This window comes from Equus przewalskii, chromosome 3 (genome assembly GCF_037783145.1).
Source record: "Equus przewalskii isolate Varuska chromosome 3, EquPr2, whole genome shotgun sequence".
NCBI lineage: Eukaryota > Metazoa > Chordata > Mammalia > Perissodactyla > Equidae > Equus > Equus przewalskii.
The window spans coordinates 102,190,492-102,214,945 of NC_091833.1; positions in this window are offsets into that span (position 1 = coordinate 102,190,492).

Genomic DNA, 24,454 nt, shown 5'->3' on the forward strand with positions numbered 1-24,454 from the left:
CTACAACCAAGTGATAGTCATTCTTTATCCATCAATGTAGTGAATGGTATAGAGAAAAACATACTCCTTTTCAGCCAATCAAATGTGATACCAATGCCTGACATTTGACTGAAATTTTTATTAAATAAGTTTGTGGGCTTATGACCACCATATTGATTCTCATTAAGTGGAGAGAGAAGAAGAATTGGGTAGTAAAATATCTTTAAAACAGCAAGGGTAATTATTATATGTTATAGAGAAAATAGTCTTCAGCTTTCTGAGCTGAATACAGCGTCCCCTTCAGATGAGTTGTGCACTCTGGTTTGCCACAGTGTCCACTGCTCATTCTATCTGAAAGATACTAGCATTCATCCAGTTGCTCAAAGCCCCAAAATTGGAGTCTTCCTTGGCACTTTTCTTCTTCTCATTCTCTTCATCCATTATTTCAGGAATCCTTCAGAGTTTACCTTCAACATATATCATGAATCCCATCCTTTGGACTACTAGCATTGTCAGTGAACTACTTCTGTGGGTTCTTTCCTGGTCTCTCTTCTTGCCCTGAAATCAAAATTTAAAAAGTAAATCTGCTCATATCCCTCCCTGACCAGAAACCCTCCAAAGGTTTTCAGCCTTAAGTAAAATAAAATCAAAGTCTTTAGCATGTCTCTAAGCTTCGAGTGACTTGCTCCACTTACCTCTTCTGACACCAACTCCTACCTCTTTACCTCATGCTGACTCCTCACTGTTCTTTGAACATGCCTAGCATGCTCCCCACTCAGAGCCCTTGCACTTGTTTGTCCCTGTTCCTGGGATGCTGTTCCCCTAGAAATTTGCAAATCTTTCTCCCACATGTCATTCATAGCTCTGCTTAAATGCCATTTTCTCAGAGAAGCCTTTCCTGACCTCCTATTTAATATTTCCCACAATGGTCACAATAATTTCCTTACTCTGCTTTTAGTAAATCCTTATGGCACATGTGTAACTAAACTGACACCGTATTTTTATTTATTTAGTGTCTTTTCTTATCATTTGTAAGCTCCACAGGTAAGGACTTCATCTTCAGTACCTAGAACAGTACATGGCACACACTAAGTATTCAATGCTTACTGAATAAAGGAATGTATGGAGCCTTAAAATGGAGGCTATTTCACTTTTATATGTTAACTACTAGGATTCTTGTACGCAATCAAGTTCAAGAACCATGCCGTAGATGATACAGGAAGAAGGGCAATGTATTACATAATCTACCAGCACAATTTAATCATTCCGGTTGTTCCAATTGAATTGAAAATACTCCTCTGTGTTTTGACCTCACCGGGGAGATCTATAATAGCCATTTTATGCTCATGAAAACACTCAGTACTATCCACACATAGTCATGCTTAGATCCACTTTGACTTATTTCAGAAATTAAGTATTATCTTTCATGTTTTCCAGAGTCTTCTTTTACTTTTCCCAACTCCAAATAGAGATTCTCTAATTCCAGGTCCAATATTGACTATGGTGTTAAATTTTCTTTCTTTTTTTCTTGGAGTAGTACCTTAAGGGTTCATTCGATTGTAGACAGCTTAAAATAGAGTTGCACAGAAGATCACAGCAGCAATAAACATGAAAAGGATTCTAACCATGGCATAAAGGGAAAAGCACAGGTCAGAGGAAAAATGCCGAAACATAGAAGACAATTTACCTTCTACCGAGATATATTTTTAGGAGCTGTCTAACATAGCCGGGCTGGAGGATCTGTTAGCCTGGCAAAATCCATAACCCCACAGCAAATTTATCATTCCCAGAGGCAGAATAGAAAGATACTTTTACAGTGATTTTAAGTTTCCTAAGTATCTTTTCCCCATTAACTCTTTATAATTTTTTCAAAAATGATTTCCACTTTGCATTTAGGCAATAAAGACCAGAGTAAATATTTCAATGCAATGTTGTTGGGGAGGAAAGAACGCTGGAATTTAAGCTAAAAGTCCTAGATTTTAATAATTTGCTCTTCTACTTAAACCTCTGTGACCTAAAGTAAACTACTCAATGTGGTAGATGGAGACTCTTCTTTGCCATTATAGCTGTTCACTCCTTCTCCCTAGACACACAGCCAAGTAGTATCTCATTATGAATGGCCATATGACCCAAGTTCTCACTATGTTAGTCTGCTAGGGCTGCTGTGACAAAGTACCACCAGGCTGGGTGGCTTAAACAACAGAAATTTATTTTCTTACAATTCTGAAGACTAGAAGTCCAGGATCAAGGTGTTGGTATGGTTGGTTTCTTATGAGGCCTCTCTTCTTGGCTTGAAGATGGGGCCATCTTCTCCTTCCTATGTCTTCGTGTCATCTTCCCTCTATTTGTGTCTCTGCCCAAATTTCCTCTTCCTATAAGGTTATCAGTCATGTTGGATTAGGGCCCACTTTAATGACCTTGATTTAATTTAAAGTCACATTGTGAAGTACTTGGGGTTAAGATTTCAACATATGGATTTTGGAGGGATACAGTTCAGCTCATAACATTCAGCAATGGTAGACTTCCTTTCTCTTTTCCCTCTTGCTGCCCAGAAACAGTGATTATTGGAGTCACCTTGAATGCCACATATTTTGTGCCCATAATAGGTATTTCTGAGATATCTTTCTTAGGTAGAGCCTACCTTCTCACCTGGGAAAGAGAAATGGACTCGACTTTATTAGAACGATCCCACTGATGTCTGTTTGTTACAGTAATTTATTGTTCACTCTAATATATTTAACATTCTGTCTAAGCCCAACTTTCCTCATCTCAAAAATGGGAATAAGAAATTTGCTCAAACTGCTGTGATGAAAAGTAACATGTGTGTGTGAGAGCACCCAATACAACGATGAATCTAAAACTATAAGGGGAATTATTTTCTGCATTCTACTTGCAGAGACTCCCTGTTGTATTATGGTATGTGAAACTGCTTTATAAATTAAAAATCACTCAAATATGAGGATTTATTGTTATTAATCCTTTAGTCTATAAGCTGTAATTACAGAATTTAGTGACGGCTTCAAGAGATCTTTGAAAGCAGAATTTTGAGTATATGTGATTATTTTCTTCTTCCAAGTGTCCATAAGCTTTATCAGCTTCTCAAATGTATTTTTGATTCACCAGTGTTAAGAACCACTGAATTAAAGTGCCCAATCAGGCTGAGTAAAATCCAGGGTCTTTGAGGGATTGTCTCAAAGGTGGTGCTAGTAGAGAATACAGCCTTAGGGGACCGGAATGAAAGGGCTGCCACTGGAGGGGGATGAAAGGAGTTGAGAGAAAGTCTCACAAAATTATTAGGATGCTAGAGACAGAGGTTAGGAAAAGAGGTCGATGGAGATGGAGGGATGGATTGATTCTGGGGGAAACTCTACACCATCTCACCTTTGCCTCAGGGTTTGCCTATCCCTCTGGCCCTTGATCTCCTCAGTCTGTCCTTCCCTCGTTTATATGCTGGATCTCATCAAAGAGATGTTATGAAAGAAATCTAGAGATTTTCTAGTTCAACATCCCCTTGAGTAAATGATAAAGCTGAAACAATGGGAGAAAAGGGAAGTGTCATGGCCAACATCACTCAGGTAGTTGGCAGAACAAGGCTAGAATATGGCTAAGCCATGCTTTGTCTACCACACTACATCAATTACAATGTCATTCCCAAAGAAATTAACAGTCCCCAAGGGGAGAACTTCCCACCAATAGGAGCCAGCATGGTTCTACCACTCACTTTCTCCTTCTCCATCTCCTCTTTGTCCTCCTTCTCATCCTCCTCTTTCCTTTTTATTTTCTATTTTTATCAAAGTGAAACATGTCCAGAATTTGAAGAGTCAGCTAGTTCTATAAGATTGGTTACAAACAGCAGCAGTTCCCTTCACCCATCTGTATCATTTCTCTGTTATAGAAACCACTTCTTTTAGCTGAGTATTTTGGTATTATCACCAATGCTGTAAATAACAGATTGAATTCCTTTTTTAATCCAATTTTGGGCATCATCTATCGACCTCCCATTTTGAAAGATGAAGTTTTAGCACTCTTTTCCTCCTCATTGCCTCTCACCACACATTTATATCCTTCCTCTCCTTCATCTTCCTAATACACTGATCTGGCATTTGGATTATATCAGTATTCTATAAATGCATTATTATGACTAGGGTTGTATAACATGGAGATCAAGAGCATGGGATCAAGAGCATGGGCTCTAGAGCCAAAATGCTTGGGTTCATAATCCACCTTTACCATTTACTAGCTGGGTGACCTTGGACAAATCACCAAATTCTATGTGCTTGAGTTGCTTTACCTGTAAAATGGGGGAATACTGGTACCCGCCTCACAAATTTGGTATGAGGATTAAATGAATTAACACATTTAAGGTTTTTAGAATCATGACTGCACGTGAAAGTAATATGTAAATATTTTTTTCAGAGCTGAACTATGTAATATTTGATTACTTTTCTTTTTATGCAGAATGTTTCCTCTATAGTTAGTGCTTGACTTGTTTTCCCATATGAGCAATTTAAACCCCACATTTCCAAAGTTGTCTAAATATTCTCTCAAGATATTCAGATGCATGTCGTAGTCCATCTATTTCATCATCCTAAAGAAGTCTTTTCCTGCAAATTATGGAACTACTCCAGTATGGACTGGTCACTTTCCATGTCTAGCTCACAGCTGTCATCTGGGGACTGTATTTCACTTTCGTTTGGGGATTCTTTTAGCTTTTCTCCAGTTTGTATTGCTTGTTTCCAGTATCCCATGTCTTTCGTCTTTCTCTTTAGAAAGAGTACATAAGAGATAACTTCTTGAGATCATTCATGTCATAAAATGTTTTAATTCTAAACCCACTCTTGATTGCTGATTTGGCTCACTGAGATTCTAGATTGAAATAATTTCCATCCTGAATTTTGAAGACATTCCTCAATTGCTTTCTAAGTGTTACTTTTAGGAAATCAGTCCTTTGATTTCTGATACAATTTTTGTGAGTAACATACTTATTTTGTCCAGAATCTTGTAGAATCTTCTCTTTGTCCAAGGTGTTCTGAAATCTAATAATGTTGTGCTTATGCTTTGGTGTAAGTTTCTTTTTAATCAATGTCCTGGGAACTAGTAGATTCTTTCAATATGGAAACCCAAACATTTCCTTCAGTTCTAGGGAATATTCTTTTTATTTTTTGAGGAAGATTAGCCCTGAGCTAACATCTGCTGCCAATCCTCCTTTTTTTGTTGAGGAAGGCTGGCCCTGAGCTAACATTGTGCCCATCATCCTCTACTTTATATGTGGGATGCCTACCACAGCATGGCTTGCCAAGGAGAGCCATGTTTGCACCCGAGATCTGGACTGGCGAACCCCGGGCTGCCAAAGTGGAACATGCCCACTTAACTGCTGAGCCACCGGCCGGGACCCAGTTCTAGGAAGTATTCTTGATGTATGTATATGTGCATTTTGATAACTTTCCTCCGTTTTCTCTCTTCTCTCTTTTTGAACTCCTATTATTCAGACATTGGAGCACTTATGCTAGTACTCTAACTTTCTAACTGTTTTTTTGCTTGTTTTCTGGGAATCTCTCAACTTTATATCTCAAACCTTTTTTAATGTTATTTACTTAAACCATCATATTTTAAATTTCCAAGCGCTCATTTTGGTGTTGCTTTTTGTTTCATCAAATCCTGCTCTTGTCTCCTGGGTACGATATTGTTCTTCTTTCCTCATGGACTGATTGGATTCCACAAAGCCGCATTCACCAAAACCCCTCTTGGAGCATGGAAGCCTGACTGTCAACGTTCCAAGAGCTGAGCGGGAGAAACAGACAAAGGGTTTCAGTTTCCATGATGCACAATCCATGGAATCCTCCTCTTTTCATTGTGCTCCCTCCAACTTCATTTTTACCTGGTGTCTTCCACTCCAGAGATCTTTTGTTTTATCATCTCCAAAAAATGAAACACCAGATTTTGATGAGGAAGGGAAGGGAGACACCTAGCCACCCAGACTGGGTGGGGAAAGATCCGAGGATCTGCTAGCTCGTAAACGTATTTGAAGTCAATTCTCTTCTTTTTATCCCACCATTCACCCCCATGTTTAGAGGTAACTGATACTGCCAGTTCCTGGGCCTTTCGGAGCTGTTCTGTGATTGTTCTTTTCCCCCCTGTTCTTCTCATCCATAGAGACTTAGGTGCTAAGTAGGGTTTTTTCCTCTGTTGTTATAGTGGAGTTTCAGGAAAGAGAAAAAGTGAGCAAGAAGCTGCTCCCCTGGAATGGAAAACTGTCGTCATCCTTTCTGGGTCATCTTACCTATACAGAAGGATCAGAATCATCTCTAACTAGCTTTACCCAGAGGCCGGGCATTCGCTCTTTATGTGACCCAGGGAAAGTGTTTCATATTTAGTTTCCTTATGTGTAGTAGGGGATGATTAATACCTATATATCAGGGATTCTGGGAAGACCTAATGAGGTAAGGGATGTAAGTTTCTTAGCACGGTGTCCGGTATACCTTAGGCCCTCACCAAACACCAACTCCTTCAAATAGTTTAGAATGAGATCATAAAACAATTTTTAAAAGACAAGGTTAGTTCCTCTTTCCTTCCACTCATCACCCTAAGGACCTACTTACCAAAGCTGCTCAAATTCCCTCTCTAGGATTATAACGTCCTCCCATATTCAGTTCCACATCAGAAAGACTTTTTTATTTACACCTGTTTTGCACAAATTAAGATTCTCAGTGTTGACAGTGGATAAGACTTGGTAAAACTCAGGCCCCACCTCAGAGACCTCAGAGCTGAAAGCCTGGAACCAGGAGTTTATTGTTTGGAACAGGCTTCCTCCAATTCCAAATAGGCTAATAAAGACTCTATTAGGAAAACACAGACTCCCTCCTGGGAAACAGGAGGCTATGAAGCTGCCTGCATTTACTTGCTGTTGGAGAGTTTGCATTTGTTTTGACTTTCTCTAATTAAATTGGGAAGACTTCCTTCAGGTGAGGCAGGATTCTATTTCCTTTCCTCTATTGCACAGTCTGAGTGGAGGGAACTTGGTTAGACAATGATGCAGGATTGTGAATGTCCTTGCTTCCCACCTTCATATGTCCAACAAGAAGCCAAGCTTCAAGGTTCAGGTCTATTCTCTCTGAACTTTCCATAGCACCATCCTCTAATCTGAAGGAATGTCTCTGCATAGCTCCTTATCTGTGCTCTTCTAGTGCCCCTCATCTCTTTTTACCTTGATAAAGGAGATGCTTTCTTTCCTCGTTCCCCAGCCAGATGCCTTGGAGTTCCTCCATGAGAATGAATACATTCATGCAAATGTGACAGCGGAGAATATCTTTGTGAATCCAGAAGACCTGACCCAGGTAATAGCCAGGTCCTCCCTACTCCACCCTACCTACATTTTATCTCCCTGATGAACTTGAATGCCTTGAAACCAAAAATCATCTTCATACATGTTTACTCCTAAGAGTGTTAACTCCTATTTAATCGCAACAGTATAATAGGTAAATTGTGTCATTAGAATTTCCCAAACTAAATGTGGTAGGTTGAATTATTGGGCCTGATTCCCTTCTCCTCATTGTATAATAGTATTGTGCATCCACACTCTTCCTTGGCCTCATGGTAGGTGGAATGTATTTTCCTCAACTTTGACTTTTGCCATGGGGGGTGTTAGTTGATGTGACACAATCAGAGTCTGGAAATCTGCTACATGGTTGGCTTACCCCACTGGGCGTCTCCTGTTGCCATGAGGAGAATGTGTTGCAGGAAGCTGTCCCCACACCCCCAACTTAGTCACTCCAGTTGACCTGCAGACTCCCAGACTGATAAGGAACCAGCCAGCTGGCTAGCAGACGTATGAGTGGGAAATAAATGTTTGTTGTTGTAAGTTTTTGAGTTTTGTGGTAGTTTGATATGCACCACTACTGAAAACATCACAGAATAAGGCTAATAAACCTCTTCAATGATGTGTATTTTCAGTGCTAGTATGGCTGATAAAGTGGATTTATCTTTCAAAAGGTCCCTGTGTTACATATGATCAAACTACTGTGTACTTCTCTGTCATCATTGTTGAATGATGACACTATTGAATGCCTTTCTTATTTACTGTCTTCTTTATCTGCTGATCTCTAAGTTCTGTGAGGTCAGCAATTATGTCTGATTTATTTCTTATTATAACCCAGTGACTATCATGGTATCTAGTACATAGAAAGTACTCAATATTAATCAAATGAATAAAAAAAATGAACGAATAATTAAAAACTAGATGGACAGACCCCAAAATGCTTGGGAAAGCTAAGTATTCCCCCATCAGAAAAATAAATGTATAAATGCACATAAAAAGTGGCATGTAATATGAGAGATCTCATAAGACTTTAAAATCTATCTGATTCTTTGGCTGAAAGTTTAGAACTTATAATCAAGAAAATGTGGAAACATTTCAGACACCAGAGCCTGAAAAGCCCCTAAATTTTGCTGTGGTATTTTAGGAAGAGATGTCTATATACATTGGCAAGGCTCAGTAATTTTCCAGGGGACAGGTTATTTGGCCAGATGAGTCAATTTCCTGGTCGTGCTGTGTATCCTTCTGTATGTTCTTTCATCTTTTACTCATCAAACAGGTTAAGGGATAGACCAGGAAGAAAAGGAAAAGGACTCAAAGATCGTTTTTCTAGGACCCAGAAAGAGGGATATAATATGACCAGAGAAAGTTCACAGTCTATACAAATGGTCATCACTGTTGAGGATGTAATGCATTATATTTAGTGAGTGTGAAGCTCTATGCTTGGAGCAGAAGAGAGAAGAGTAACAGTAGGGTAGCTCTTTGAGGTATTTGTATCTATACAGAAAGTGGGCAGAATGTTCTCATTCTTAATTTTCAGGTTGTGTCTCTTTGAAGCCGGCTATTCCCAGTCACCTTGGGAAATCTAAAACAGCTCAGCAGACTGCCTGGGTTTCTGCTGGTGCTGTCTGTTAGAATTAAGTCCATTTAAACTTGGGTGGGAGGAAACTTCATGTGTGGGCCCCATGAAAATGGAGGAGAATTTCAAGTTTGGGTGGGATGGGGTTGGAGGTGGGAGTTCAGATGGAGGATGAATGAACTGCCGGCCACGAGTGCTTTCTTTCTGAAATCATCTTTTAATTATGTAATTTTTGGTGAGTCATTGGCTCTTTTATAGGTATCAAAATTATCCTGTTTGGGGTTTGATTTTGACTTTTGTGGTTGGGAGTCTTGTGATTTTTCCATTTGTTGACCATTCATTGTGACTCTCAGCGTGACTTCTATGAGGTGAACAAAGACATAAGTTAGAGACAAAATGGATGCACAAATCAAAACAGGGAGACATATGGTCTTTTCCTGATGCTGTGACTTTGGGCAAGGTACTTCTCTCCAGGAAATGCCTTTCCCATCCCTAGAGATTATAACCCTCATTACTTACTTACCTTGTTCCTGTTAAGATGATTCTTGACACCATAGGTCCTTGGGAACCCAGCCATCTATTGAATAGCGGTGACTGAGACATTCAAACTCATTTACAATTTTAAGCTGTCGGTAAGCCAAAAAAAAAAAAAAAAAAGAAAGAAACTTCCCCTTTCATCCCAGGCACAGAGTGAGAGAAAGTTTATGGAATTGGCTGGTGTTCTGGCTATCTATAAGCTTCAGTGTTATATTTCATTATGGAAATAAAAGCCATAATGAAAACAGCAGTCTTTAATACCAGACCCAAGCTCCCAACCCCAAAAAGCTTGTCCACGTTTTGAAAAGTTTATAAAATGCTTGTATTTTATTACTAGAAAAATTCTCCAAGTGTTTTACATAATAATATCCCATTTAAATTCTATACTTAACATACAAAGACAATAAATAACTTTTCCATTAATCAATTTTCTACGTAAGTGAGGAATATATTGTAGTGTTTAAACTAAAAAGAATTAGCAACATTTCATGGAAACTTTTTTTAAAATGCGTCAAATGCATTTTTGCCTTATTGGACAGACTATGTTGAATAAAAATTAAGCTTTCCTCAGTAAGCAATCGTTATTCTTATGTTCACAATTTTCATAATGGACAGTAAGATAGCATGCTTTTCTTTCACCTTTATTGCCGATTATTAGCTCTAATTTTTTCCTGCCCGTGTAAACTTTCGTAGCTAGTTTCATATATTTAGGAAAGGGCAGATGAACAAATTGTTAAGGTATCATGTAAATTAAGAGTCAATAGGATATGAATTAAGACCCAAGGGACCTGACAGTCGGGAAAGAGCTTTAGAGTGCTCAGTCATTGTCTGTGAGAATGTTTGTATTTACTTCTTGATTTTTCAAAATTGTGTTCTTGATATGTGGTTTGCATTATACATGCATATATATACTCTTGTGTATATAGCACATATAGGAGTGGGTGCACTTATGTGTGTGTATGTGTATAGGAATCCAACACGGCATAGTGAAAGGAACATGGTCATTTTATCATCAGACAAACCCTGAACAAACCCTAACAATACTCTACTTACAACTGTGTGACGTTGGCCAAGTTTCTTGTTCCCCTTTGCCTCACATTCCTCAGTGGTTAAATGGGAATAGGGATATTTACTTTATAGCACCTGGGACAATTTTGGAGACATGGAGTTGTAAAAATATTAATTTTTCTTTTCTTCTCTTCTTTATAAAGATACATGGTCTAGTCTTTTCACCCTGGATCTGTTGTTAAACTCACTGCTACTGGAAATATTGAAGTTGTTTGCTATTATAATTAAAAGTGGCAACATGACTTCTTTAATTCAATTATTTTCTTCTAGTTTGTTTGGACAGTTTAGTTCAGGAATTGTAAATATATCATGTATATGCCAACCTCTTTTTCTCCCATAATTGATAATGATTCTCTTTTCCATTGAGCCTAAATGAAGCATCAGAATCCTTGTCAACACAGTGCTAGCTTTCACAACTGATCCACCAGAACTTGCACATATGATGAAACCCAGATCCACAGTGAAGGGCTGATGAACATTTCCCATTGTTCCAGTCAGCATGCTCAGTCATGATGCTAAGAAAATAAGCTTGCTCAGCCCTGGCACTGGTGCCAAGTCTATCGACTATTCTTATCAGCCCTCAGTCTGAAAGGCTGTCCTGTTTTCATGTTCATCTCACACTTTAGATTTCTTTTTGCGGTTCTGTCATTCCTGAGATATATTGTTGATCTTTCATGTCAATCTAGTGAGCGTGTGTTAAGCACCTACTATGTGTCAAGCTGCAATTCATGCCAGATGCATAAGGCCATCTCAGCTCTCAAGGTGCTCATCTGCAGATGGAGATATGCACCTGCTGACCCATCGATGCCAGCCCCTGTGATAGGTTCCACGAGAGAGGAAGAGTGCATTTATTCATTGATTCTTCTATGTGCTCATCCACTCCAGAACTCAATAGGCATGTAGGTGGTCTGATTTCCTGAGGAGAGTGAACTCAAATGTCTAAATCTTAGATGCAACCAACTAGTAATGTGTGCTAGCTTAAATAAATCATCTTTATCAGATTTGCCCCTTTTAAAATGTCAGTCAGCCCCGGAGGCTAAGTAGACTCCAGGATCTGCAATGTGCCATTGCAGAAATGAGTTCTGCAGCTCATTCTTTTGGAATAATTTTTAAATTTATTCAGCAAGCCTGTTATTTCCAGGGAGCGAGTTAAGCACTGAGGATACAGAGAGAAACAAGATCTATGATTGCTTGAGCAGCTCACAGTCCAGGGAGATAACCAACATGTAAATAAGTAATTAGCATTAAACAGAGGCACCAGGAAGCCATGGCATTTGAGTCAATATTGGATGGGTGAACAGACATTGTCAGGTAAAGAGATGGGATAAGGGCATTTCAGGAGGAGGAATTTCAGAAGAAGGAAACAGCAGGCCAGCAAGCATCAGAGCAATTTATGAAGTAACACGGACATGAGTTACCTGCTGTGGCAGTACTTGCGGGGTGAGAAGGACAGAGATAATAGGAAGATGGAGGAATGAGGCAAAATGGGATTGGAACTGAGGTTCTAGTCATGAGAAGTGTTGAAGTTCGTGTCAAAGAGTTTAAATTTTAACCATAGGTAAGGGAATTGCTCAAAAAATGTAAGGATGGGATAACATAACACTTTAATGGCCAGCATTTGAGCATATCTGGTTTTGCTTTACCTCATTCTCATGAAATTACATTAAACTAGTGCTTGTAATATTATCCCCATTTTACAGGCTACAAAACTGAGGCTTAGAAAGGTTAAGGAATTTTTTTAGGTTATACAATTAGTGACTGTCAGAGCCAGGACATGAACAGTTTTGTTTGTGAGCTCTGGACCTATAGAATGAAAGAAGAAAGGACTAGAAACAAGACATTTTAAGGAGAAATTGCAATAGTTCAGGCAGGAGATGAAGAGAGCTGGCACCGGAGCAGTGGTAGTGTGGATGAGATAAAGGCTCTGGTGTGTCATGTTTCAAGGATAGTCGCCCCTCCTCCATTCTAGAAGGCACTAAGGAATCACATTCTCATTATTTTAAATTCATTCCGTTTTAAATTTTAAATCACTGTTACCAACTTGACCATACATTTAGCTATTTGGAAATAGCACATTCAAGAATAAAACATTATAACCACTAAAGAAAGTTAAAACAAAAATATTGGAATTACATTCTAAAACAGAGTTCCAAAATGTTCTCAGCGACCTCAGTGTCACTGGAGTGATGTATGGTCGGTTAAGTACAGTAATTTTCTCAATCTTTTTTTCATTCAACAGTCACTTATTGAGGACTGACTTTATTTCAGGCCTTTTGCAAGGTGATGGGGATATAGCGATGGGATATAATTTGGCAAGGGCCAAATGGAGAATCTTGCGCCTCCACGTTACTTGAAAAATAATAGTAAAGTAACATTCTTGTTGGAGTGTGTAGGTGTGATGTTTTTGTTAAAATATGTTTTAGAATCATTCTCTTAATACCTTTTATTTGCACCTCATATTCCAGGCAATGTTATTACTAGAAGAAAGGTCCCCATGATGTATTTTGCTCATTTATCGAAGAACAGATTGTAGCAAAAGACTCTGCCTCTGTGACAATAGCTTTGATTAACACCTATCAAAATAGAACCATCATTTGCTCACTTAAACATTTGTTAAATAACCCAATCTGCTACTGAATTAGAAGCTAGATGCCTCTCTCTTCACACGTGCTGAGAGGGCAGTTGCCACCTCCCCCTTCCATCTCTAGGCATGAGTGGCCCTTGCCTACAGGATGTCTCAGGCCTGATCCAGCTCAAGAATCTAGGATTCTATAGATTTAGTGTTTCTCTAGAGTGGCCTGTGGTATTTCAGCTGTGCTGTTCCATGAATCAAGGAAAAGATTCCATAATGGTACCCACCAGAATGGTACCCATTAGGAGTGATGCTGTATACTCTGGTAAGCCTTCATCACCCAGGCTTACTGCCGTGTCATCTCAAAGTAGAGTGAGAATCTGGGTCAATAGGTGATCCTGATGGAGAGAACTAACCTCACAGAATCTCTTTATGAGTAGTGCTCACCCCCTGACTATCTCCAGGACTAGGACTCACTGCTAATATTCATTTTTAGAAGAGCCGTAATTATTAGGATCTGCTTTCTTATACTTGGCTAAGGTCTGGTTGTAATTTTCATTCTGATTTTGCTCTCGGAAGCCAAACAGAATAAGTTCATCATGACTAGATGATAGCCATCTCCTGTCTGTATCAGGTCTTCTTTTTCCTCAGTTAAGCAACTAGATTTCCTGCTATTCTTCAGGTGACACCATTTTGAAACCCCCTCATTATCCTGAACACTTTCTTCTTGACTCACTCTAATTTGTCAGCGTTTCTCTTTAAAATGTGGTACCACGAACTGAACTTAGCATAGAATTCTAAAGAAAATCTGACCAGTAAAAATTATAGGGCTGTTACTATAAATACTGTGTAGACACAGGAGAATCTTGTATGTATCTTGCTGTGTATCTTACTGTTTTATTACCGAAATCTAAAATACCCTTTGTTTTCATCTGACAGCCACATTAATGATTTCTTGTAAAGAATGTTCTGGCCTCAGGGCCTTTGCACTTCCTATTCTCTCTGTCAGGAAAGCTCTTTCCTCACATATTCATGTGGCTCTCTCCTCACGTCATTCTGTTCGAATGCCACCTCCTCAGCCACCCCCACTGAAGCAGTGTTCCCCCTTCCACTCTCTTTCCCCTTACATGGCTTTCTTATTTTTTTCATGGAACTATCATTACTTGATATATAATTATTCTATGTAGGTATTATCTATCTTCTCAAAATGTATGCTCCAGGAGGCAGGGAGACTGTTTGGTTCTCTGCTGCATCCACTGGCACCTGGCATATGGAAGACACTCAGTAAATACTTGTTGACTAAGTGAAAATTGGGTGTGCAATGAACTACAATTTTTAGAACCTTTTCTCATGAAATGTTGTTAGATTAAGTCTTTTCCCCTTCTTCATTTGGCAAGCCACTTGTTTTTCTAATTAAAAAATAGCTCATATTTATTGCAAATCTTTAGACATTATACATAAGCAAAAAAACACTACTCAAATTCCTGTGTATCTGCACAGCATTTTTTTATTTTTATTTTTTTGCTGAGGAAGATCAGCTGTGAGCTAACATCTGTTGCCAATCTTCCTCTCTTTGTTTGTGAACTGCCACCACAGCATGGCCACTGACAAGGAGTGTAGGTCTGTGCCTGGGAACTGAACCCAGGCCACCAAAGCCGAGCATGCTGAACTTAACCAATAGGCCACTGGGGCTGGCCCAACACGGCATATTAATACATAATTTTCTAGACTTTTCACTCATATATATATCTTTTTTTTTACTAAAATGAGATCATAATTTATGTATGTTAACCCAAATTATTTTTACTGTATATTTTCCCTTTTCAGCAAATATTCTTACTGAATAAGACCATGTAGTATTTTACTTTGCAAGTATACCATAATTTAACACAATTATTAATTATTAGAAATGAAGATTATTTACAATTTATTGTGAACTTAACAGTATTGCATCAAACAGTGTTGTAGTTAAATTTATGAGACATCCATAATTATTTTCTTGGTATAAGGACTTATTGCATCAAGGAGTATAAAATTTGCAATACTGCTAATAGCTATTATAAATAGATTTATATTTAAATACTTGGGAATTTTTAGTTTTTGAGAATTCAGGAAGAACACATTTATCTACCACTAATAAAGTGCAAACTGACATAGTATTTCTGGCTGATGATTTAATTATACCTATGAAGAAAGGGAAAGAACAATAAGTTATAAGCTCTTTCTTTTGTCTATCAAGATTATAACTTTTTTCCGTTGGCCTAAAGGAAAAATCAAATACATTTTTTAAGAAAATTTTGTTCCTTCTGTCGTATTGAAATTTTGTATTTTTTGGAATCCTGAGTCTGTACCCAACATAAGCATCACTACTTTTAACTTTGTATATTTGGTGAGTAAATCTTCTGAATCTTTATTTACAATGAATAGATTATAAAGTTTTGAATAGGATAGACGAAATACAAAATAATGTTGAACCATTAGGCATCTTGTTAAAGGATTCTTTGTTTTTTTATTTTGTTTTAATGAAGACTGAGTGGGGAGAAATGAAATGAATTTTACTAGAGAGCTACCAAAAAAAAAAAAAAAAAAGAAAATGAATAGTTTGTAAAGGAACTTAAAAAAAAGTAAAATATAAAGGAGGGCTAACTGGTTAACAATGATCTATTCCAAGGACGAGAAATCCCAGGTATAGCTCAATATTCTAGCACTCTTCCTGATATTTCTAAATCATGCCTTTGGCTGCTGAAGGACTTCTGTAAGGCAAATGCTGATCCGTATCTCCACTGAGGACAGAAGAAGAAGATATTCAAATTAAAGATCAAGGTTTTGATTAGAAAGAACTCCTTACCAGTACAGAAGTTTAAGTATTGGAATATTCTGCTAATGAAGATCACATCATTCTTATATTATCTTTAAGAAATTATATAGGCTCACCGTAACAGAACCTATGATGCATAACCCCCTCTTCCCTCCTCCCTCTCCAGCCCCCCCCCCAAAAAAAAACCTATAGTGACTTATAACAGCATTATGTTATTTCTCACAATCTTGTAAGTCTGCATCAGGCCTGGTCATATTGGTTGGCTTTTGCTTATGTGTCTGCAGGTAGCCCACTGGTTTACTGGGGGCTGACTAGCCTAGGAGGGTCTAAGCTGGGATTATTCAGTTCTGTTGCATGTAGTCTCCAGCAGGCTAGCACATGTTCCTTCTCAGGAGGAGGCAGGAGTGTAAGAGAGGAGCAGAGATAGACAAGCACTTTTTCAAGATTCTGCATGCATCATTTGTTGACGTCCCATTATCTGCAGCAAGTTAGATGGCCAAGCTAGTCAGTGTGGAAGCCAATTACCAAATGGCATGAATACATACATGTAAAAACCTGAGGCCATTAATATTTCATAATCATTTGAGGTAGGAGTGTCTAGTAAAATCTCTGGCTCCTAGGAGGCCCCATTGGTTAGTAACTATCTCTGAGTTGATTAGATCAATGCACTTTGATGGCTCAGGCATAGTCGCATCTGAAAGCAGAATAACTATTTGAGGTGTCATCCAACTGTATAACGCCATGACAAGATACCTGGAAATTAGTTTTTCCTACTTCAGGAGATTGACAAGATTGATTTATATCTTTATAATAGGAATATATTATGGCCCAATTTCAGCATCTTATTATGGGTCCATATTGATAGTAGAGATTTTTCATGCTCTCATTTGACCTTAAATACTAGCCTCTTACAGATACATGTGTGATTTCTGTGTTTATTTGACTACATTAGAGGATAAGAAAGATACACCTGCTTAAAAATGCTGTTAGATGTATTCTCTTCATCTTTTCTTAAATTGTTATATGTAGATCTTGACAGTGGGCAACATCTGCTGAGAATATATTCAGTATAAATAAATGTAGGATTCCACAGTGGGTGAAAGAAGACAAAAAGAAGATCTATAAATAAAGTGTCTGAAAAGCAATGTGTTTGGAAAAGACAAGGAGATAGTTGTTAACTAAACACATTAAAAAAAAAATGTCCCAACACTGATGCAAAAACAAACGGGTAATGTTCTTGGAGAGGTATGTATGTATGGAATAAAAAAGAAATTACTTTCCTCCCTGCTGGGCTTTTGTTAAAGGCTGGGTGAGTTTGACTAGATTGCACAGTTGTTATTAATCTGGAGTTTGTGAAACTGGAGCGTTGTTGGTCGAATGAGAGGAGATCTAAGGGTAATTCATCAGGTCCTCTGGATGCAAAAGGATTGCTTTATACCTGCCTCAGTTTTACAGCTGCAGTTAAACAGCCTGCATAAAAGTTGTTTACTTTTTAGGCAGTAAATAGAGTCTCTTCCTCTCTCTCTAACTGGGCATCGTAATGAAAATTAAAATATGCCCGTTACTTTCTATTACCCCTGAAAAAATTATTTATTTTTCTTTTAAATTATTTTATCAAGGTCATATTGGCATATAACATTGTGTACTTTTCAGATGTATATTATCACATTTCAGTTTCTGTATAGACTGCATCGTGTTCACCACCAATAGTCTAGTTTTTCTCCATCACCATACAGCTGTGCTCCTCCAGCCCCTCTGCCCTCCTCCCACCCACTTCCCCTCTGGTGACCACCAATCTCTTCTCCTTATATATGTGTTTGTTTCTTTGTTTATCTTCCACATATGAGTGAAGTCATACAGTATTTGTCTTTCTCTGTCTTATTTCCCTTACCATAATACCCTGAAGGTCCATCCATGTTGTCAAAAATGGCACAATTTTCTCTTTTTTTATAGCTAAATAGTATTCCATTGTATATATGTATACCACATTTTCTATATCCATTCATGCATTGATGGGCACTTGGGTTGCTTCCACGTCTTAGCTATTGTCAATAATGCTGCAGTGAACATAGGAGTGCATACATCTTTTTGAGTTATTGATTTCATGTTCTTCAGATAAATATCAAGTAGTGCAATTGCTCGATCACATGGTATTTCTATTTTTAATTTTTGGGAAATCTCCATACTGCTTTCCGTTAGAGCCATTCTGACAGGGGTGAGGTGATAGCTCATTGTAGTTTTAATTTGCATTTCTCTAATAATTAGTGATGTTGAACATCTTGAAAAAATATTTTGGAGAAGTCAGGTCACATAATATTATTCTCATTTTACAGGTGAGGAAATGAAGGGTGAGATGAAATCAAGTGACTTGCTCGAGGCACACAGCTGGTTGGGGCTCTTCCAAATCCCAGCTCAAGGCTTCCTTCCTACAGCTTCCTCTCTGTCCCTATGTACGTTCAGGGTCATGTCATCCCATTCCTTCCAAAGGCACATGACCAGCTTCTCTGGTCACTTTAGGGGAGGGAAGTGGAGGTTCCGGAGGAGACTCAAGCAAGAGATCATTGAATAAATATATTGAGAAAAGGAAAACAAAATCAAGGTAGGAAATTTTACAAGAATTGAAAATAGGTAGCCTGAGAGCCAGATGTCTTTCTTTGTTTGACAGCTTCATTTGATCTGCATGGTATTTCGAAGCACAATTTGGCAGATAAGTGGTTGCAACACAGGCAGATTAGCACCTATGCTGTAATACTCACCCTTTTATGTATTTATGTTGCTTGCTTGGCTTCTGCAGATATTTGATATAGCAACTTGGAATCTGAATTTAAGAAATTCAATAGTGCATTTTAGACAGTAGGTCACGAATACCATATCCTTTCCGGGCACAAGAGGTTGGCTGGTTCTTGTGACTCTGGTTGGTCGGGTGGCCTGTGAGTAGCTGGATGGAACAAAAACAGATGTCTGAGTAAGGAAACCCTAGAAATGCACACTGAGGCTGAAGCCTCCTCAATGAGCCTGCGCAGAGCAGCCACTGTACTAGATTGAGGTCAGTGTGGTATTTGGTGTGTGCTCCCATCTCCCTAGAGGGATCAAAGCTGTTGAAACACAATATGTTCCCTGAAAACTGGCTCTGGGAGGAGAAACTGACATCCTAATTATGTCACAGAAATCGGGGACCATGCTGATCACCAAAGCCAGTAATGAACACTCAATAATGGTAGTGGGGCGCTTACATCTTGGCTTTGGGCACTTGAGATGCCCCTTCACCCAATCCTGGAAAAGACTGGTAAAAAATGTATCCCACTTGGCTAAGGGAAGAAGAAAGCCTTTCAAATTATAACCACTTACATTTTCTAGACTCTGTTTCAACATACTGTAAGACAGTCTCTATAGATATTTTACAAAAAATAATAATTGGATTCACTAGGATCAACCACATTTTCTTGATCTACAGACATCACATTGGATACCATCCTCTTCTACTTTTCCTAATCACTTTATTTCCCTTACGGTTCTTCAAATCATTTGGCTAAGACAACTCAGCTTGTAGTAAATACACTCTGACTTTCTCTAAACTTATATTCCTACACAGATCTAAGAAATTAGGAAATTGGCAGGAGAGACTGAGAGAAAGAAATTAGTTCATTCTCAATGATCAATGGTAAGAGCCAGCCCTTATATAGCACTTACTAAGTCCCTAGCACTGTTGGAACTGGTTTACACACACCCACTCCCTCAATCTTCAGAACAACTCTATCCCCAGGTAACTACTACTATCCCCATTTCATAGGAAACTGAGGCACATACCCAAGGTTGCACAGAAAGTAAGTAACAAGGCTGAGATTTTAACCTAGATTATCTGTCTCCTGAGAGCTTCTACTCTTGACCATTATGCTATTCTTTTTCTCCAGGTGAACTGGACAATTCACCCACAAATTTCTACTCAATGTCTTTGCTCAGGTTCCTCTCTTCCTGGAATGTCCTTCCTCAGATTCTCTGCCTGCCAAGGTCAAGTTCAATAATCACCTCCTCTGTGAAGCCTTACCTAACTTCTTCTAGGCTCTATTCTTTTGCCTCCCCCTGTAATGACATTTATCACTGGTATTTTTGTCACTGTGTACTCATCTCTCCCCTATGAAGTATAGTCAACTTTTTGAGGAAGAGTGATATCATGTCACTTTTTATATTTGTATATCCATGGTGCCTAGGAGAATGCGTAGTACATAGTAAAGACTCAGTACACAGTGTATTGGACATGAATGAATGAAGATGTTTGGAGATGCTTGTTGACAAATAAGAGTAGGTTTTCAGTTTTCTTTAACTCTGTTTTATTTACTGCTAATCTCTGACCTAATAAGAAATAATTTTATTGGATATTCATTAGACACTTTGATGACCCTAGGCGCATGGGTTCCTGTTTATATTAAAGCACTACTGAAATGAGGAAATGGATAATCTTGACTTAGGTGAATTTAGTAGTTTCTTTGATCTTCAGTCTGTTGTTTCTGAATCTTAATTAGCTATACCTGTCAGTAAATTAGCAGTGGCCTGTGGGTTATTAAATGGTGAAATAAATGCTTTGGTGTAGTTCCTTTATAAATCTCACAGGATGTCTACATTTCTCATATTTCACTAGATGTCATTATTTTACAGTAATTGCTTACCGTGAAATAATGACATCATGTGCAAATTTTGTGAGACCCCATCCGTCGATGTGTCTCTGAACACTTACAGTATTAGACTTCTTTTAATTATTTTTTGTGCACCAGAATGCTCACTGTTTTCTCTGCTACTGCTCTGGATATTCATGACTGAACAAATCAATTATTAAAAGGGAAACATATTCCTTTTGTGCATTGCCTGGATGTCTTAACAATCTCATTATTTGATGAATGACGTGTGGAAATATTTAACTCATCCTGTTTGACAGATGTCACGTGCTCGACAAGAATAATGAACGTGCTCTCCGATACTGAGAGGACTGTGTGCAATGGTTTTACTCAGATTTCAGTATTTCCAGGGTGAGAGTTTTCTGTTTTAATCCTAGCCACGTTTTGGCTCAAAAGTGTTGTTGAATTGTTTGACCTTGATAACCAGCTCTACAGAATGCATTTATAAGGTAAAAAAGAGAAACAGAAAGATCTGCATCAGGTCAAGGTTAACTGTAGTTGGTATTTGCTTAATAATTCACTCCCTACCATTCTAGCTTGTGATGTAATAAATGAACTATTTTGGGAAGAAAGAAGGTCAATGGTATATTCAATTTACTAGAGGAGGTGAGCTTCCATTTGGGGACTTAATTTGAAGAGGATTTTAAGAAAGAAGGAGAGCTGCCTTATAAATGTCTAGGTCAACATAGCCATTTAAGGAATTGCTCCTGCCTGTGTGATTCTTTTATGATCAAAAAAGGAAACTTCAGACGTGGGCTCAGTGACCAGAGCCTTGGTCTTCATTGGAATTCTTGACTCCTGAATCTTCTTTTCAAACTTTTTATAATCTGCATTTCAAAAAGCCTCTTAAGCATCTGCCTTTCTGAGGCTACTAGAGTCTTCTGAGGCCAGCACGGATCATTGTGCACATCATACCTTGTAATGGCCTTTTTCTTATACACAGACTCTGCTGGATGATCCTTTGGGACAGAGATTGTGTCCTGCTAACATTGTCTTTGCGGCAGCCCCGAGCACAGTGGCTGGGCCATAATAGCCGTTAGAAAACATCTACTTAATTAATTATTTTGTTAATAGTATTATAAGTATATAATATATATAATTATAAAAATAAAATATATAATTATAAGTATATAATAGTTATAGTGCCACATTAATGGCAATAAAGCAGACTTTGCTGACTCACTCTTTTTCACAGAATACAAGAATTCCAGCTCCTTTCAAATTCACACCCAATTTTTCCTGGGAATCCCTTGAGGTGTTGCATACAAGCTTTTAATCATCTTATTTTTCTTTTCCACTGGCCCCACCGAGACTTAACTGGTGCCCGAGCCAAGGGCGTATTTTCGAGTTCTCCCCAAAGTCACAAACCTTTCAAGCACTGATACAGGGCTGTGTTTCTGAGGATATTCATGTGCAGAAGACATGCTATGTCTCTTGTGGAAGTGGAGAGAGTATCTCCTTGCTCCTCTTTTTCATCTTGGCATTAAAGATAAACCAAAACATCTCACATCTTTCAGAAAGTATCCTCATGTCTCACAAAGTTCCCCAAAAGAACAGCTCTTCAGCCCTACCTGAAGCTTCTCTCTTCATCCATCTTGGATATATGTCCTTGGTGCTGGTCTGGATATGTGTGTATATGTCTGGTTCTAATACCATGTTCCATGCTGCCTTCCTATCCTGACTTCTCTCCAGGCATCAATGTAAATATTTCCCTTTTTCTTCAGCCAACAATAGAATTTTATTTCCTTCTTATCTACTTTTCTTCTTTCCATATTTTATTCATACAGTCATTCATTCAACACATGGCTATTGAGTGAATATTATGTACCAAGCAATGTAATAAATTCTGGGAATAAACTGAAGAACAAAACAGATGGGATCCCTATCCCCATGGGGCTTTTAGTTCTATTCACTTGAAGATGCCCAGATATCCTTTAATCCCACTTAAGGCCTAACGTGCATCCACGCTAAGTCCTAAAGCATGACACATGTTCCTGTCTCTCTTGCTAAAACCTTAGTGCCCAGAAAACATCCTCCCTATGTTTTGATTAATTAAGGCAAGGCATATATTCTGTAGTCTGAGGGTTTGTGAACATATCAGGAAGAGGCAGAGAGTAATAAGGAACAAGGCTAATGATAAGGACCTTCTTTTAAGTGAAGGAACAAGAAGAAAACTGTATAGGGAGATGAGAAAGACACTATTTGATTATATTGTTAGGGATAATAATCTCCTGAAAATTCCCAACCAATATGGGGAAATAGAGGTGGTCTCCATTAGGAACCCAGGAGACAGTGAAAGAGTGGTATATGGGAAAAAAGAATAACAGAAGGAGCTGGGCCTCAGAGGTCAACTCCAAGGTAAAGGCAGTCCCTTCATGGAAGAGCCTACAGAGTCACTAACTGATGAGCTCTCTGAGGAAGAAGATACACTAAATAGAATGAATTTTAATTTTCTTCAAACAAAGCCCAAATTCCTGAAATATTTTGTTAAAACAAAATAGGTACTCGAAAGCAAGGTGACCTCTGTGCCAACAGTCCCAGTCAATCATGGAGAGATGCCATTTTTGAAGACTGACTCATCAGGTCACTGAAAAGTGACTGAGTCACTGCAAACAGCGAAGAAAAGGTGATCACCCATGAGCTGAAAAGGGTCCCCAAGAACTAAAGGCAGGAGACCCAAAAGGAGCTTCCTTTCACAAATCCTGTTATAAATGCTCACATTTTCCTCTTCTGAAAGTCTCTTGCCCCAGTAGGAAGATGGAAAGATCAATCAAATAAACTGCAGGAGACAAACCGGAATGACACCAAGAGTTGAATTTTTCCTATACTTGACTCTTGGAAGCTGCTCAACTCTCTGATCACTCCAAGAAATAGGCCACGGCCCAAGGCTGTGAGCAATCATTCAGCCTTCCTAATGACCCTGTCACCGAAGGGAAGCATTATGTGGAACTCATGTCAAGAATATCTTTATGCAAATCAAGCATATAATCGAAGATAATCACTTATAGGTAAGTCTCAGGATAATATTCATTCAAGACAGAATTTTGTGAATGCTATTAAGATACTTTAAAACAATGCATTGTTCTAACATTATTCCTCAAATTTTCCTTTTTTTAAGGAAAAAAACCTTTATATAGTAGAGTTTCTTACTGGTTAGGTGATAGAAAGCATATAGCACAAGTAAGTCTTTGGACCCTACATGGCTTAATGTATAGAATCATAGTAAAGAAACCAAGTTCAACTACCTAATGGTAATATAAACTTTTCATTGACTTAGCCGAGGTGATCAGATGCCAACAAAATAGTTTAATTCTTTCTCTCATTGCTCCTCATGGTCTATTTCTTTCCCTTACCCTGGATGAAAACTTAGATATTTGTACCATAGCTTTTTCATTCTCTTTAGTTCTAAGAACCATCTAATTTCAGTAATTAAAATGCCCAGTCATCAGTGTAATAATCAAAACTCTGATCTAGTAACATGCGTAGAGCCACTCACTTCCTGCCAGCTTGCACTACTTCAGATCTGGAAACTTCTTTGGGGAAGGGGAATGCAGTTGGCTTCTCCCACCATCTTTGACTAAATCTTTGCCTTCTCAGTAGCTGGACTCCTGACCCTTCAAGGTACATAGAGAGAGAGAGAGGGGATCAGGAGAGAAGGGTCATGCCTTATGTGGCTGGATGCTTACCATCTGTCACAAGCTTTTCTTCATTTGAGGGAGATTAGAATTGGCTCATTCTCTCAAGACCTGTACTATGCTTCTCAGAGAATCTTCCTGTGAATTACAAAAGATAAATTTATGGTTATTTTCCCAAGTTCCTGGAACACAGTTCCTAAAACCCTTGGAATCTCCAAAGTGATGAGTGTCTTTTGTATGCTAAGGAGATGACTAGTGATTGGGGACCCCTAGATAGCTTCAGA